General features: G+C 40.6%; 1 long non-coding RNA gene across 1 annotated transcript in view; it reads right to left on the reverse strand.

The window, feature by feature from the left end:
* Positions 1 to 7,252: 7,252 nt before the first annotated feature.
* LOC125643107 (uncharacterized) overlaps positions 7,253 to 12,925 on the reverse strand; it is a 278,185-nt gene continuing 272,512 nt past the window's right edge. The window contains exon 5 of the long non-coding RNA XR_012670069.1: positions 7,253 to 7,328. This is a non-coding gene — a long non-coding RNA (uncharacterized LOC125643107). The remainder of the gene's footprint in view (positions 7,329 to 12,925) is intronic.

Consider the following 12,925-nt stretch of genomic DNA (forward strand, 5'->3'; position numbering starts at 1 on the left):
ATTGTTCCATTTGCATTAGGAAGGGCAAATTTACTGGAGATTCAACACTTGCTCCTGATATCCAGGCATCCCAATGTTTCACAATGTGGTAGGCATGTCGGGTAAATGACATGTCTGGTTTCCACCTTAGGGCTCTGAACCTCCGACGAGACTGCTCGGGTGTTATCCCCATTCTGACTCTCGCCTTGGATTTAAACAGTTCATACTTGTTCATGTGTTCTTTAGGCATTTCAGCTGCCACCTCAGCTAAGGGTCCACTGAGCTGCGGCCTCAGCTCTACCATGTATTGGTCAGTAGAGATGTTGTACCCAAGGCAGGCCCTTTCAAAGTTTTCTAAGAAGGCCTCAGTATCATCACCTGCCTTGTAGGTGGGGAACTTTCTGGGATGGGAAGTGGTACCTGGAGAAGGATTGTTAGGGTTTGTTGGTATATTCTGCTGGGCCTTTATCCTCTCCACCTCCTCCACATGCTTCCTCTCTTTTTCCTTCTCCTCCTCCACATGCTTCCTCTCTTTTTCCTTCTCCTCCTCCACATGCTTCCTCTCTTTTTCCTTCTCCTCCTCCACATGCTTCCTTGCCTCCATTTCCCTCTTGTGGGCAGCCTCCTGTACCTCCTTCTCCAGCCGCATGAGTTCTATCTGTCTTTCATGTTCCCTTTGTCTTTCCTCAGCCTGAAATTTGGCTAATTCCAGCTGTAGTTGAGCTGAGGATTTGGTCATTCTAACCTCTCTGTTTTTAACTAACTTTACACCTGAGGTTTAGAAATAAACAAACAAAACTTGGCTGTAAAATTTTGCTGTGCTGCAATAGAATACCTATTCTCTGATAGTGATTGTCAGCCTACAGAAAAAGACAATTCCCTTGTCTCTGCTCTGGGCCCAAATTAAAGCAAAAAACCTCCAACTGCTTGGAAACCTGCTTACCCAGCCCAAAGAAAAAGCAAATGGGTAGAACACACACCCCCTATTTACTTTTAGGAAGAAAAGAAAAAAAAACCTCTGGATTGGAAGATTTCCCTGCAGGAGTTAAGTACCCTGCCTCCAGGCAAAAAAAACCTGCAATTCACAAGATAATCCCCTTTTGTCTCTGCTTGGCCACAAAGCAGAGAGAAACCAAGCTGCTTTCAGTTTCAAAGCTGCTTTCTGGACTTTCTTTCCAAAGAAAAAAAAATTTTCCTTTTTAAAATCTGTATTTCTAGTTCAAAAAATCTCAACTGGATCTCAAATGATTTCAGGTTAATCCCACCACTGTGCCACCATGTCAAGGTTCCTCCCCCACTCTGAACTCTAGGGTACAGATGTGGGGACCTGCATGAAAAACCTCCTAAGCTTATCTTTACCAGCTTAGGTCAAAACTTCCCCAAGGTACAAAATATTACACCCGTTATCCTTGGAATGGCCGCTACCACCACCAAACTAATACTGGTTACTGGGGAAGAGCTGTTTGGACGCGTCTTTCCCCCCAAAATACTTCCCAAAACCTTGCACCCCACTTCCTGGACAAGGTTTGGTAAAAAGCCTCACCAATTTGCCTAGGTGACTACAGACCCAGACCCTTGGATCTTAAGAACAATGAACAATCCTCCCAACACTTGCACCCCCCCTTTCCTGGGAAATGTTGGATAAAAAGCCTCACCAATTTGCATAGGTGACCACAGACCCAAACCCTTGGATCTGAGAACAATGAAAAAGCATTCAGTTTTTACAAGAAGACTTTTAATAAAAAATAGAAGTAAATAGAAATAAAGAAATCCCCCCTGTAAAATCAGGATGGTAGATATCTTACAGGGTAATTAGATTCAAAACATAGAGAACCCCTCTAGGCAAAACCTTAAGTTACAAAAAAGATATACAGACAGAAATAGTTATTCTATTCAGCACAATTCTTTTCTCAGCCATTTAAAGAAATCATAATCTAACACATACCTAGCTAGATTACTTACTAAAAGTTCTAAGACTCCATTCCTGTTCTGTCTCTGGCAAGAGCAGCACACAGACAGACACAGACCCTTTGTTCCTCTCCCTCGTCCCAGCTTTTGAAAGTATCTTGTCTCCTCATTGGTCATTTTGGTCAGGTGCCAGCGAGGTTACCTTTAGCTTCTTAACCCTTTACAGGTGAGAGGAGCTTTCCCCTGGCCAGGAGGGATTTCAAAGGGGTTTACCCTTCCCTTTATATTTATGACACTCTCCATTACACTCATTTGAGTTCAGAGTAGAACTGGACAGAAAATGACAATTCTCTTTTGTGACAATTTTTAGGTTTCAAAATCTGGAACAAACCACAAACCTTTTGAATGTTTTTCAGCAACACGATTGTCTAAGTGACTGTTTTTGGATTTGGATTTAGATTTCTTGTGCTTTCTCCGGTAGTGATCAGAAAGTCCACCCTGGACTCAGGAACTTTTGTATCAAAAACTTTGTTTGGAATCCATACAACTCCACAAAACATTTCAGAGTGATCAAAGTACCATATTTTGACAAAAATAAAATTAAAAGGATTAACTGAAAATGTTCCGACCAGCTCTAGTCTAGAGTAACTCCACTGCAGTTAGTGAAATTGATCAGGCTTCAGATCTTGTTCAAGAGCAACAATACACCAACTCCCCAACACTCTTATAGTCATAGAATCATAGAATCATAGAATATAAGGGTTGGAAGGGACCCCGGAAGGTCATCTAGTCCAACCCCCTGCTCAAAGCAGGACCAATTCCCAGTTAAATCATCCCAGCCAGGGCTTTGTCAAGCCTGACCTTAAAAACCTCTAAGGAAGGAGATTCTACCACCTCCCTAGGTAACGCATTCCAGTGTTTCACCACCCTCATAGTGAAAAAGTTTTTCCTAATATCCAATCTAAACCTCCCCCACTGTAACTTGAGACCATTACTCCTCGTTCTGTCATCTGAAACCATTGAGAACAGTCTAGAGCCATCCTCTTTGGAACCCCCTTTCAGGTAGTTGAAAACAGCTATCAAATCCCCCCTCATTCTTCTCTTCTGCAGGCTAAACAATCCCAGCTCCCTCAGCCTCTCCTCATAACTCATATGTTCCAGACCCCTAATCATTTTTGTTGCCCTTCGCTGGACTCTCTCCAATTTATCCACATCCTTCTTGAAGTGTGGGGCCCAAAACTGGACACAGTACTCCAGATGAGGCCTCACCAATGTCGAATAGAGGGGAATGATCACGTCCCTCGATCTGCTCGCTATGCCCCTACTTATACATCCCAAAATGCCATTGGCCTTCTTGGCAACAAGGGCACACTGCTGACTCATATCCAGCTTCTCGTCCACTGTCACCCCTAGGTCCTTTTCCGCAGAACTGCTGCCTAGCCATTCGGTCCCTAGTCTGTAGCTGTGCATTGGGTTCTTCCGTCCTAAGTGCAGGACCCTGCACTTATCCTTATTGAACCTCATCAGATTTCTTTTGGCCCAATCCTCCAATTTGTCTAGGTCCTTCTGTATCCTATCCCTCCCCTCCAGCGTATCTACCACTCCTCCCAGTTTAGTATCATCCGCAAATTTGCTGAGAGTGCAATCCACACCATCCTCCAGATCATTTATGAAGATATTGAACAAAACCGGCCCCAGGACCGACCCTTGGGGCACACCACTTGATACCGGCTGCCAACTAGACATGGAGCCATTGATCACTACCCGTTGAGCCCGACAATCTAGCCAGCTTTCTACCCACCTTGTAGTGCATTCATCCAGCCCATACTTCCTTAACTTGCTGACAAGAATACTGTGGGAGACCGTGTCAAAAGCTTTGCTAAAGTCAAGAAACAATACATCCACTGCTTTTCCTTCATCCACAGAACCAGTAATCTCATCATAGAAGGCGATTAGATTAGTCAGGCATGACCTTCCCTTGGTGAATCCATGCTGGCTGTTCCTGATCACTTTCCTCTCATGCAAGTGCTTCAGGATTGATTCTTTGAGGACCTGCTCCATGATTTTTCCAGGGACTGAAGTGAGGCTGACTGGCCTGTAGTTCCCAGGATCCTCCTTCTTCCCTTTTTTAAAGATTGGCACTACATTAGCCTTTTTCCAGTCATCCGGGACTTCCCCGGTTCGCCACGAGTTTTCAAAGATAATGGCCAATGGCTCTGCAATCACAGCCGCCAGTTCCTTCAGCACTCTCGGATGCAACTCGTCCGGCCCCATGGACTTGTGCACGTCCAGCTTTTCTAAAAAGTCCCTAACCACCTCTATCTCCACAGAGGGCTGGCCATCTCTTCCCCATTTTGTGATGCCCAGCGTAGCAGTCTGGGAGCTGACCTTGTTAGTGAAAACAGAGGCAAAAAAAGCATTGAGTACATTAGCTTTTTCCACATCCTCTGTCACTAGTTTGCCTCCCTCATTCAGTAAGGGGCCCACACATTCCTTGGCTTTCTTCTTGTTGCCAACATACCTGAAGAAACCCTTCTTGTTACTCTTGACATCTCTGGCTAGCTGCAGCTCCAGGTGCGATTTGGCCCTCCTGATAACATTCCTACATGCCCTAGCAATATTTTTATACTCTTCCCTGGTCATATGTCCAACCTTCCACTTCTTGTAAGCTTCTTTTTTATGTTTAAGATCCGCTAAGATTTCACCATTAAGCCAAGCTGGTCGCCTGCCATATTTACTATTCTTTCGACTCATCGACTCAGTCCATGTAGTCTGTGTTGAAGGTAGTAGGGTTTGGATCCTAGTGAGGCAGTTCTCTTGTCCTTGCCAAACAATGGGAATCACCTCCACATTTCTCCTCCAGTAATATTATGTCATTACTTAGAATAGAAAACAACTATTTTTATACACTGATAAATACACTGAAGACTGAGAAAAGGATATAATAAATAAAATAAATGTATTAGTCTCTAAGGTGCCACAAGTACTCCTTTTCTTTTTGCGAATACAGATTAACACGGCTGCTACTCTGAAACCTGAAGACTGAGAGGCATTCAGAGACTAAGGCAATGGATGTCATATAAGTACCTTAGATAGATAACCCAAGTACCTCAGGTGGCACAGAGTGGTAACTGTAAGTAAACACTCCCATTGCTGTGTCAGTGGTGATGGTGGTTGAGGTTTTCAAGATACCTCTGAGGCCCTGATAAGACACAGGAAGAGAGTCTCTTCAGCTCTGATGCCTCTGGCACCTTCCTGGTCCAGCAACTGGGCAAGGGAGCAAGCACCTGACTCAAAATATAGCCTCATACAGCAGCAAACATGGTGGACTCCCCCAGCACATTATATTATAGGGTAAAAATACCTAAATCTGTGTCCTGTTAAGATAAAGGCAATTGGAGGGAGAAAAGGAGAAACCAACCCTGAAGTGGAAAACCTGAAGTGAAGATTCTACTTTCCTATCTCTCCTTGGGACTCATTAAGGAATTTTAATACAAATAGAATACATTACTCATTTAATACCCTCACAAACCTACCATCTGAGCTCCAAGCTCACTGCAAGGGAGTGATCCATCAAACGCTGGTTCTAGACAGCAGAGGAAGGCATATGATAATTATTTTACTATAAAACTTTCCGTAATATAATCAGATGGGGAATAAGCAACAGCCACAGATGAAATTTTAAGAAAGTAAGATCCCATTTTCATGCAAATATTTTCAGCTATACAGTAAAGAGAAGCAAAAAACCCAGATAAATTATATTCAAGCAGGTTGCTTTATCAATAGAATTTTTCCCAATGTCTTCTATGAAGCATTAGCTACTACTCCTTAAGGATGAGTAACTCTGTTCTCACAACATTGCCGTCAAAATGAATCTAAAAGACTTTGAAACTGGAATTCTGCTTTCCCTTGGTGGAAAGCCTATAGGAAATGAAGTGATAATCTATGCCCAGATGTACCTGCATAACATTTCAAAAACATTTTGTGAAAAAGATGTGTGGTTTGTGTAATTACGTACAATAAAAGTATAACATGAGTGCAGCTCGTCAAGCAATGGGACAATTAATCATGATGAATTTCAAAGTCATTTTCGTTCCACAGGTCTGGAAAAGGAATGACCTTTCATTGAAATTTTTTTAAGAACATTTTTATAGGAAAATTTCAGTACTCAATTTTTGGGGTTTACCTTTTCCTCAGTGTCTCCTCCCACCACACACACAATTTCTCTCTCTCTCTCTCTTTTTGGTCACTGAAAAACGAGGGGAGAAATTTTTTTTAAGTGAATACACATTACTAAATTTCATTTTCCAATTTTGTCAAAATACAAGAAAACAAACAATTTTCATGAAAATTTCCATATTCTAAAAAAGAGTGTTATTCTCTTTTAACTAAAAATATTTCAATTCATACATTTCAAGCAACTCTAAAACTGGTATGTCCATACTTCCATAAAATTGCTTCTCAATTAAAAATTCGCTGCTCTATAGTTTTATTTTGTTCAACTTCATTATAAACAACTTGTATTTAGAATGAAGAGCTGACCTGTCTCTTTGATAGGTGGCTATGTGGGCTACTAGTAACATTTTCAATCTGCTCAATAGTACCAGAGCTTGTCAGAAGTTTGATCCATCTTTCTTATTAAGTCACTTAGTATTATTGGTTCCTTGGGAGCAGATACTGTCCCTCTCTTATCTACTAAGTGACAGTATTTAGGAACTGGGTTATAATATTCATTATTGATCCAACACATCATATCAGTTCTTACAGTTCAGTCTGTCATATATGTGTAATACAAGTTTATTGATTTTCCCATGATGGTCTATGGAGCCTAGGCCTATATGGGTGCTGCTCAAATCAGAACAATGTATAGCTTGACATAATAATGTATATGTATTACTAACATAAACCTAATCCTTGGGCGGGGGGGAGATGAAACATTTTGCATGTTGCTATAGATGCCTAGGAGTTGAAAATAAAGATTTGAAAGATGCGGGTTTCTGATTGCTGAGAACATGTATTTACTTAATTCACATACACTCTGCTAGTTACAATGCTGTAAATATGGAGTAACTCCAGTGTTGCAAGTGTAGTTACTCTGGATTTACACCAGTGCAACAATGAACAGGATTTGGCCAATTAAATAGAATTATCTGTACTGTTTGTATTTGAGAGATTTAAGAGCCTCAGCTTTGAACAAATTGAGAAGAAATCTCTATAAGAGCCCTGGAACTAAAAAAATCTAAGTGATAGAATAGCACTTCTGCTATGTTATGCAAAAAACAAATGGAATTGAAAAATAGAAAAACATACTACACCAGTTCTAATGGCCTTTCTGTAAATGTAAGACAACTTTGCGTGCTCTATTGCTGATTAGCTTTATATTTAAACAGAAAAAGAAAGCATTCCTGTGACTTCTAGCGCAGGACAACAGCTGTCTCTCCCTAAGAGGAATTAAAAACAAAGACAAAAAACACTCAGTCATCAATGATAATGGGAACACATTGAAAAATCACCACAGCTTTTGTACAGAAATGTTTCAACAAACATATTTATTATACACACACAATGGGATCTTACTAAAACATATTTAGCTCATTCTTAAAGTGTCATAAAGCTAGCTTAGCTGCCTGGGAATTGTATGGGGTCACTGCAGTGCAGGGGTCCACCTGGGTTGTGTAAAACCCCTGTAAACAGCTACTGCTCCACCGCCCTGCAGTGGCTGGTGGAAAGGGTATGGCCATGGTGTCCCTATACCCTAGTTACCCACGGATGCTAAATTAGCTCCTTCAGACTACTGGCAACCAACTCAAATAATCTCATGCATATGGCTGGTGGTGTGCAGAGGTGTCCTCAGACTGCAGAACAACACAGGTGTCTTCAAAGTTAAAGCCATGTTTGAACCACCTCCTCCTTTGCAAGACTCATGAATCAGGGCTAATTGCTTTAAAAATCTAAAATGTTGTAGGTCAGCTTAGCAGACGTTTTTGTTCTTGTAACCAGTTTGTAAGGTACATACTTCATGAGAAGAGCTGTAAATACCCATTGTAAATCAATACCTTTCAGGCATAAAAAGATGTATTGTCACATGAGAATATCTCATTTTTTCCCAATACTGTCAAAGTAAATGCCTTGCTCAACAAAAGTTTTTGCAGTATTTTGAGTTCCCACTAGGTCAACAAGTATAATCAAGCTGAAATTAAAAGAGATTTGTCATTTAAGAATCAACTCCACAAAATAAACATTGGCCATGTTCTATGAGAAGCGTGCTTCGTATACAGAGAAAGCAGGTTCGCTTGCCAGAGAGATAATGCACATGTTGATAGCCTTTAAGTGAAACATTAGAGCTGAACCATCAAATTCAGTGTAATAAAAGAATGTCTACTAAATATGTGCAGAAAGAACAGGAGTACTTGTGGCACCTTAGAGACTAACACATTTATTTGAGCGTAAGCTTTCATGTGCTACAGCCCACTTCATTGGATGCATGCAGTGGAAAATACAGTAGGAAGATTTTATATACACAGAGAACATGAAACAATGAGTGTTACCATACACACTATGTGAACTTCTTATTGCTTGTAAGAGTTAAGAGGAACTCAATACTGCAAAGCTTTTATTGCAATGATTCACTTTCCTGGTATTCTCACTATTTGAGAAGCTGGCTGTCCTCTTATTCTCTCCCCCATTTGCCTTGGTTAGGTAAATTTCTATGACGATAATGAATCCGCTGCCTCTCCACTTCAGTGCCAGCAATCTATAAAGCCTACCTCCTCCACTCTCTCTTCATCCGGCATGTATGTTAAATGCAGGAGAGACAGGCCTCTCTTTCACATCACCACTCAGGAGAGGAAAATAGATAGCAATGAAAATCAATCCAGAAAGACTAATTTGTTCAATAATCAACAATCCTCCATGAGGGAGGGAGGTATATGGGCCTCATGATCAAAAAGCAGAGATAAAAGTGAATATATTTGTATCTTAATACTGGAGAGAAACAGACAATGGTGATTAAATATACATAGGCAGAAACCTTAAAGGTCATAGAAAAATATTAAATACACATAGAAATGCTGTTGTGGTAAGAAGTATGAAATATGGTTAAAATGTCAGAGGTGTGTATCACAACATAAAAAATGGGGCTTATGTGACAACTAACTACTTAGCTAAAAATAGGATCAACAGCTAAGTCCAATTGTTTAATTTAATTGTTCACACATGATCAGTACTGTGACGGAGTGGGAATTTTCTGTAAATATTTTGTGTGAATTCTATGTGTGCCTCAGTATCCTCTAAATGCTGCATGGTTAATTAGGTGGTGGGAAAAGGCTGTTTGCTCTTGGGTAGGCTATACGAAAGGTGTGAATGGCGCCTAGCTGTCTCGGGTTTGGGGCCCAGGTGATTGGAGAGTCCGTGAAGACAATGGCAAAGCCAAACACTGGGACATTTACCACCTAGCAATTAATGATCATGGAAGCCCACCCCCTTGACCAGCTGGACAAAAACGGTCTGAGGAGGGACCAGGTGGGACTGGACTAGGAACTTGAACAAAGAGCTCAGAGGGAGACAGAACAGAAGCCAAGGGTGGACATCGCTTGTCTAAGGCTCTGGGTAACCAGAATGGATGATGCTGTAACTTTCTGTTCTCTGTGCTAACCAAGAATTTTCTACACAGGAAGCGGTGTGGGATGAGGAATGTGCTGGCCACCCTTCCCACAGCCCCCATTGGCCTAGACCAGCGAACTGCAGCCAGTGGGATCTGCGATCGCCCGAACCTGCGGACGCTGCAGGTAAACAAACCGTTCCAGCCTGTCAGCGGATTTCCTTGATGGGCCGCATCCCAAAAGTTGCCAATCCCTGATATATTGATTTAGGTAGTATCAAATAACTCACTGAAATCAGTGGAGTTACTACACATTTATAGAGATGGGAGACTAGAATTTGGTGCATCATCTTATTCTCCATAAAGATTCAGTAACCTTTAAGTTTGTGAGTAAGTGTGAACCTATGGTAAAAGCAGCTGTTTGTCCTGAAGTTTTAACTACTAAGAAACAGGAAAGTATTGTTATTCCTTTTTTGATCTGAGTGGTTGGCCAAACTTTCGGAGCTAGTATGTTGTTTCAGTCGAGAAGAAACTGATGTTGAAATCAGGTATTTCTTCGGGCTTTTCTACACCAACAGTTAGTCCACGGCAAGCCCGGGTGTGACTCTGACCCACACTAGCCTGCTGTGGCCTAATGGTCTGCAGGCATGCTGCTGATGCGTATTAGCAGTTCGTTAATGTGCTTTGATCTAGTCTGGTTTCAAAGAGGACTAGATTAATGTGTATGAATAAATTGTTAATGCGCGTCACCAGGATCCACATGGCAGTTAGTCCATGGGCAGAGTAGCATGGGGTAGAGTCACAACCCAGCTTGCTGCAAACTAATTGTTCATGTAGATAAACCAAGTGATGCAATCCTATTTATTTACAAAGAATATACAAAGTCCTATTTCCCAGAACACATCAAGAATCAAACAACAGGAAACTGTTTATTTGCTCTTAGTTCTAAGTATCTTTCTAGCTCAAATGCTCCATTTCCAGGCTTTTATCGGGGTCATAATGCCAGTGTTTGTTCTGGCTCTGTCTTTGGATTTCTGATCCTTCTCTCTCAGCTTCTCTGTTGTTTCTTTTGCTTCTTTCACAGACACACACTACTCCACTAAGCAGAACCCTTCTGCCCACATGCGCCTTCATTTTGGGCAGTGACATGTGCCTGTGTTTTGGATGGAAGCTGCTATACTTCAGCTAACAGAGTCCCTAAAGGAACTTAATTGTATTCTACATTTATCAATACTGAAGGAAAGCTATTACAACCCCCAGTTTCAATTATGTTTAACCCAACCCATAACAGTATCAGCTTGTCACCTATCATTCCAGGAAGTACTGCTTCCCCAACTTAGTAAAGAATGGAGTTCCAGTGGTGGTGTTACATCATTAATAAAGGCACTGCATTTTAAAGTATATCTCCATGGCATGGATGAAAGGTACTATATGAATGAAGGCTGTCCTTAGAGCTAGTCCAAAAATTTCAGATGAAAGATTTTTCCCATCAGAAAATGCTGATTCACTCAAAGTGAAATATTTCATAAAAATGTGTCAAATTTGACAATGTTTTAATATGGAAATTAAAAAAACCAGTGTTTTGATAAAGTCAAAACTTTCCATTTTTTGACTTTTTCAGAATGGACTGTTCTAATTATCCATTTTAAAAAGACATTTCAATTATTTAAAAAACAAACAAACTTTATAATTCAAAAATACAATATAAAAAAAAAGTCAAAATGGGAAAGAAACATTTTGATTTTGTCAAAATGAAATGTTTCAAAGAGCCAATTTTTTTTTTTAGAATTTCAGTCTGCTAGAATTTTATTTTATTTTATTTTATTCCAGAATGCAAGAAATTTTGGAATCACAAAACTCCCTCCAAAATGAAAAATCCAGTTTCCACACAGCTCAAGGTATCATTATTGCCTAGAAGAGCAGAATTACAGCATTATTCCTTGAAGTATTGTCTCCTGACATCACTACTATCAAGGGAAAGACCAGCAAGTTGACCAAAAAAATGAGACAGTTACAGCATTGTGACAGATATTGCAACCATACGCAATATCTTTGGGAACGTTACAGTATTTTATGTTTGAAAGCATGAAAACTTCAAAAAGCCATTATACTGAGATGGGCCAGACAGTACGAATATTCATAAGCCTTTATACCAATACAGGTGATGTGTATTTGTGTGTTCCTGAAATCTCTAGGGGGGACTAATGCAAAATCCCCAAGGCTGGCTTTGAATCTTGACCTTCTGGGGGACTGAAGGAGCAACTGGTTTTACCATTCTTCAGGAGGCTGGGAGACAAAGCAAGTCTGAGTATAAAGGGCTGAGTTTAAATGGTCTGAGAATCCTTGATTTTGAATGAACAAATGGACAGGACCTTCTGTCCAAGGGCAGGCCCCAATTGCTTTCTCTCTGAGCACTATGAATAATGTATGGCAGGAGGCTGTGCAGCCTGAAAACCCCTGATCAGGAGGAAGAGAGACATGGGTTTCCACTCAGGAGATGACGTCTGGTGGCCTGAAACCATAAGTGAGTGCCCTCAAGGAATCACCGAAGGGGGAATTACAGGTGCAGATACCCTGAAACTGTGACAGTCATTTATTAGGTTGTGGCTATAAGATTTGTACCAAGGGTAAGTGAGTACTTTTGAGACTCTGAGGGAGAATAAGTAGTGATAACAGATTACAGTGAGTATATGAGATTATCCTGTGCACATCTTGTTCAGAGGAATTTGTGGTTTGAACTGTCCAGAAAACGGAAATTTTTCCTGTGGAAATTTTCCCATCAGGAAATACGGTTTTTCCTTTGAAAAATCAAAAACAAAAACAAAAACAAAAACACAACCCCAAGAGTACGTTAAAAAACAAACAAACAAACCCAACACTAAACTACTTACCCCTACCAGTTGGAAAACATTCAGAAAGTGTGAAAAGAGGGTTTTCCTTCACTTCCTCACACTGTTTCTTTCTGTTACTGTCTCTCACTTAAAGGGAAAGAACATTAAAGAACTTAAAGTGTTAATTTTACTTAACACAGTCAATGCTCATTGTTAAATGTTTAAAGTCTTGCCTTCTGATTCTTTTTAACTCTTTCCTTAATCTAATTCTTGGAAATGGCTGAACCATATTAGCTGAAACTAACGAAATAATACTAATTAAACAAACACACACATGCAGACAGCTTAAGGCAGACACCAAGCTTGGAAAATTTTAATATAAACAAGGATAAACAACTGAAAAATGTCTTAAAATGGGAAGTGTCAGGGAACTTAACTGTAGGCAGCACTATCAGCGCTGCATATACTGTATCCCAGGACACGTCTACACTTGCCGTTTAAAGCGGGAAAAGTCCCTTTTTTCGCAAAACCCATGGGACCGTCTGCACTTGCCAATGACTTTTTTGCAGTGAAACTTCTGAGTTTTGCCACAAAAAGAAAACCACCT

This window comes from Caretta caretta, chromosome 9 (assembly GCF_965140235.1).
Source record: "Caretta caretta isolate rCarCar2 chromosome 9, rCarCar1.hap1, whole genome shotgun sequence".
Classification (NCBI taxonomy): domain Eukaryota; kingdom Metazoa; phylum Chordata; order Testudines; family Cheloniidae; genus Caretta; species Caretta caretta.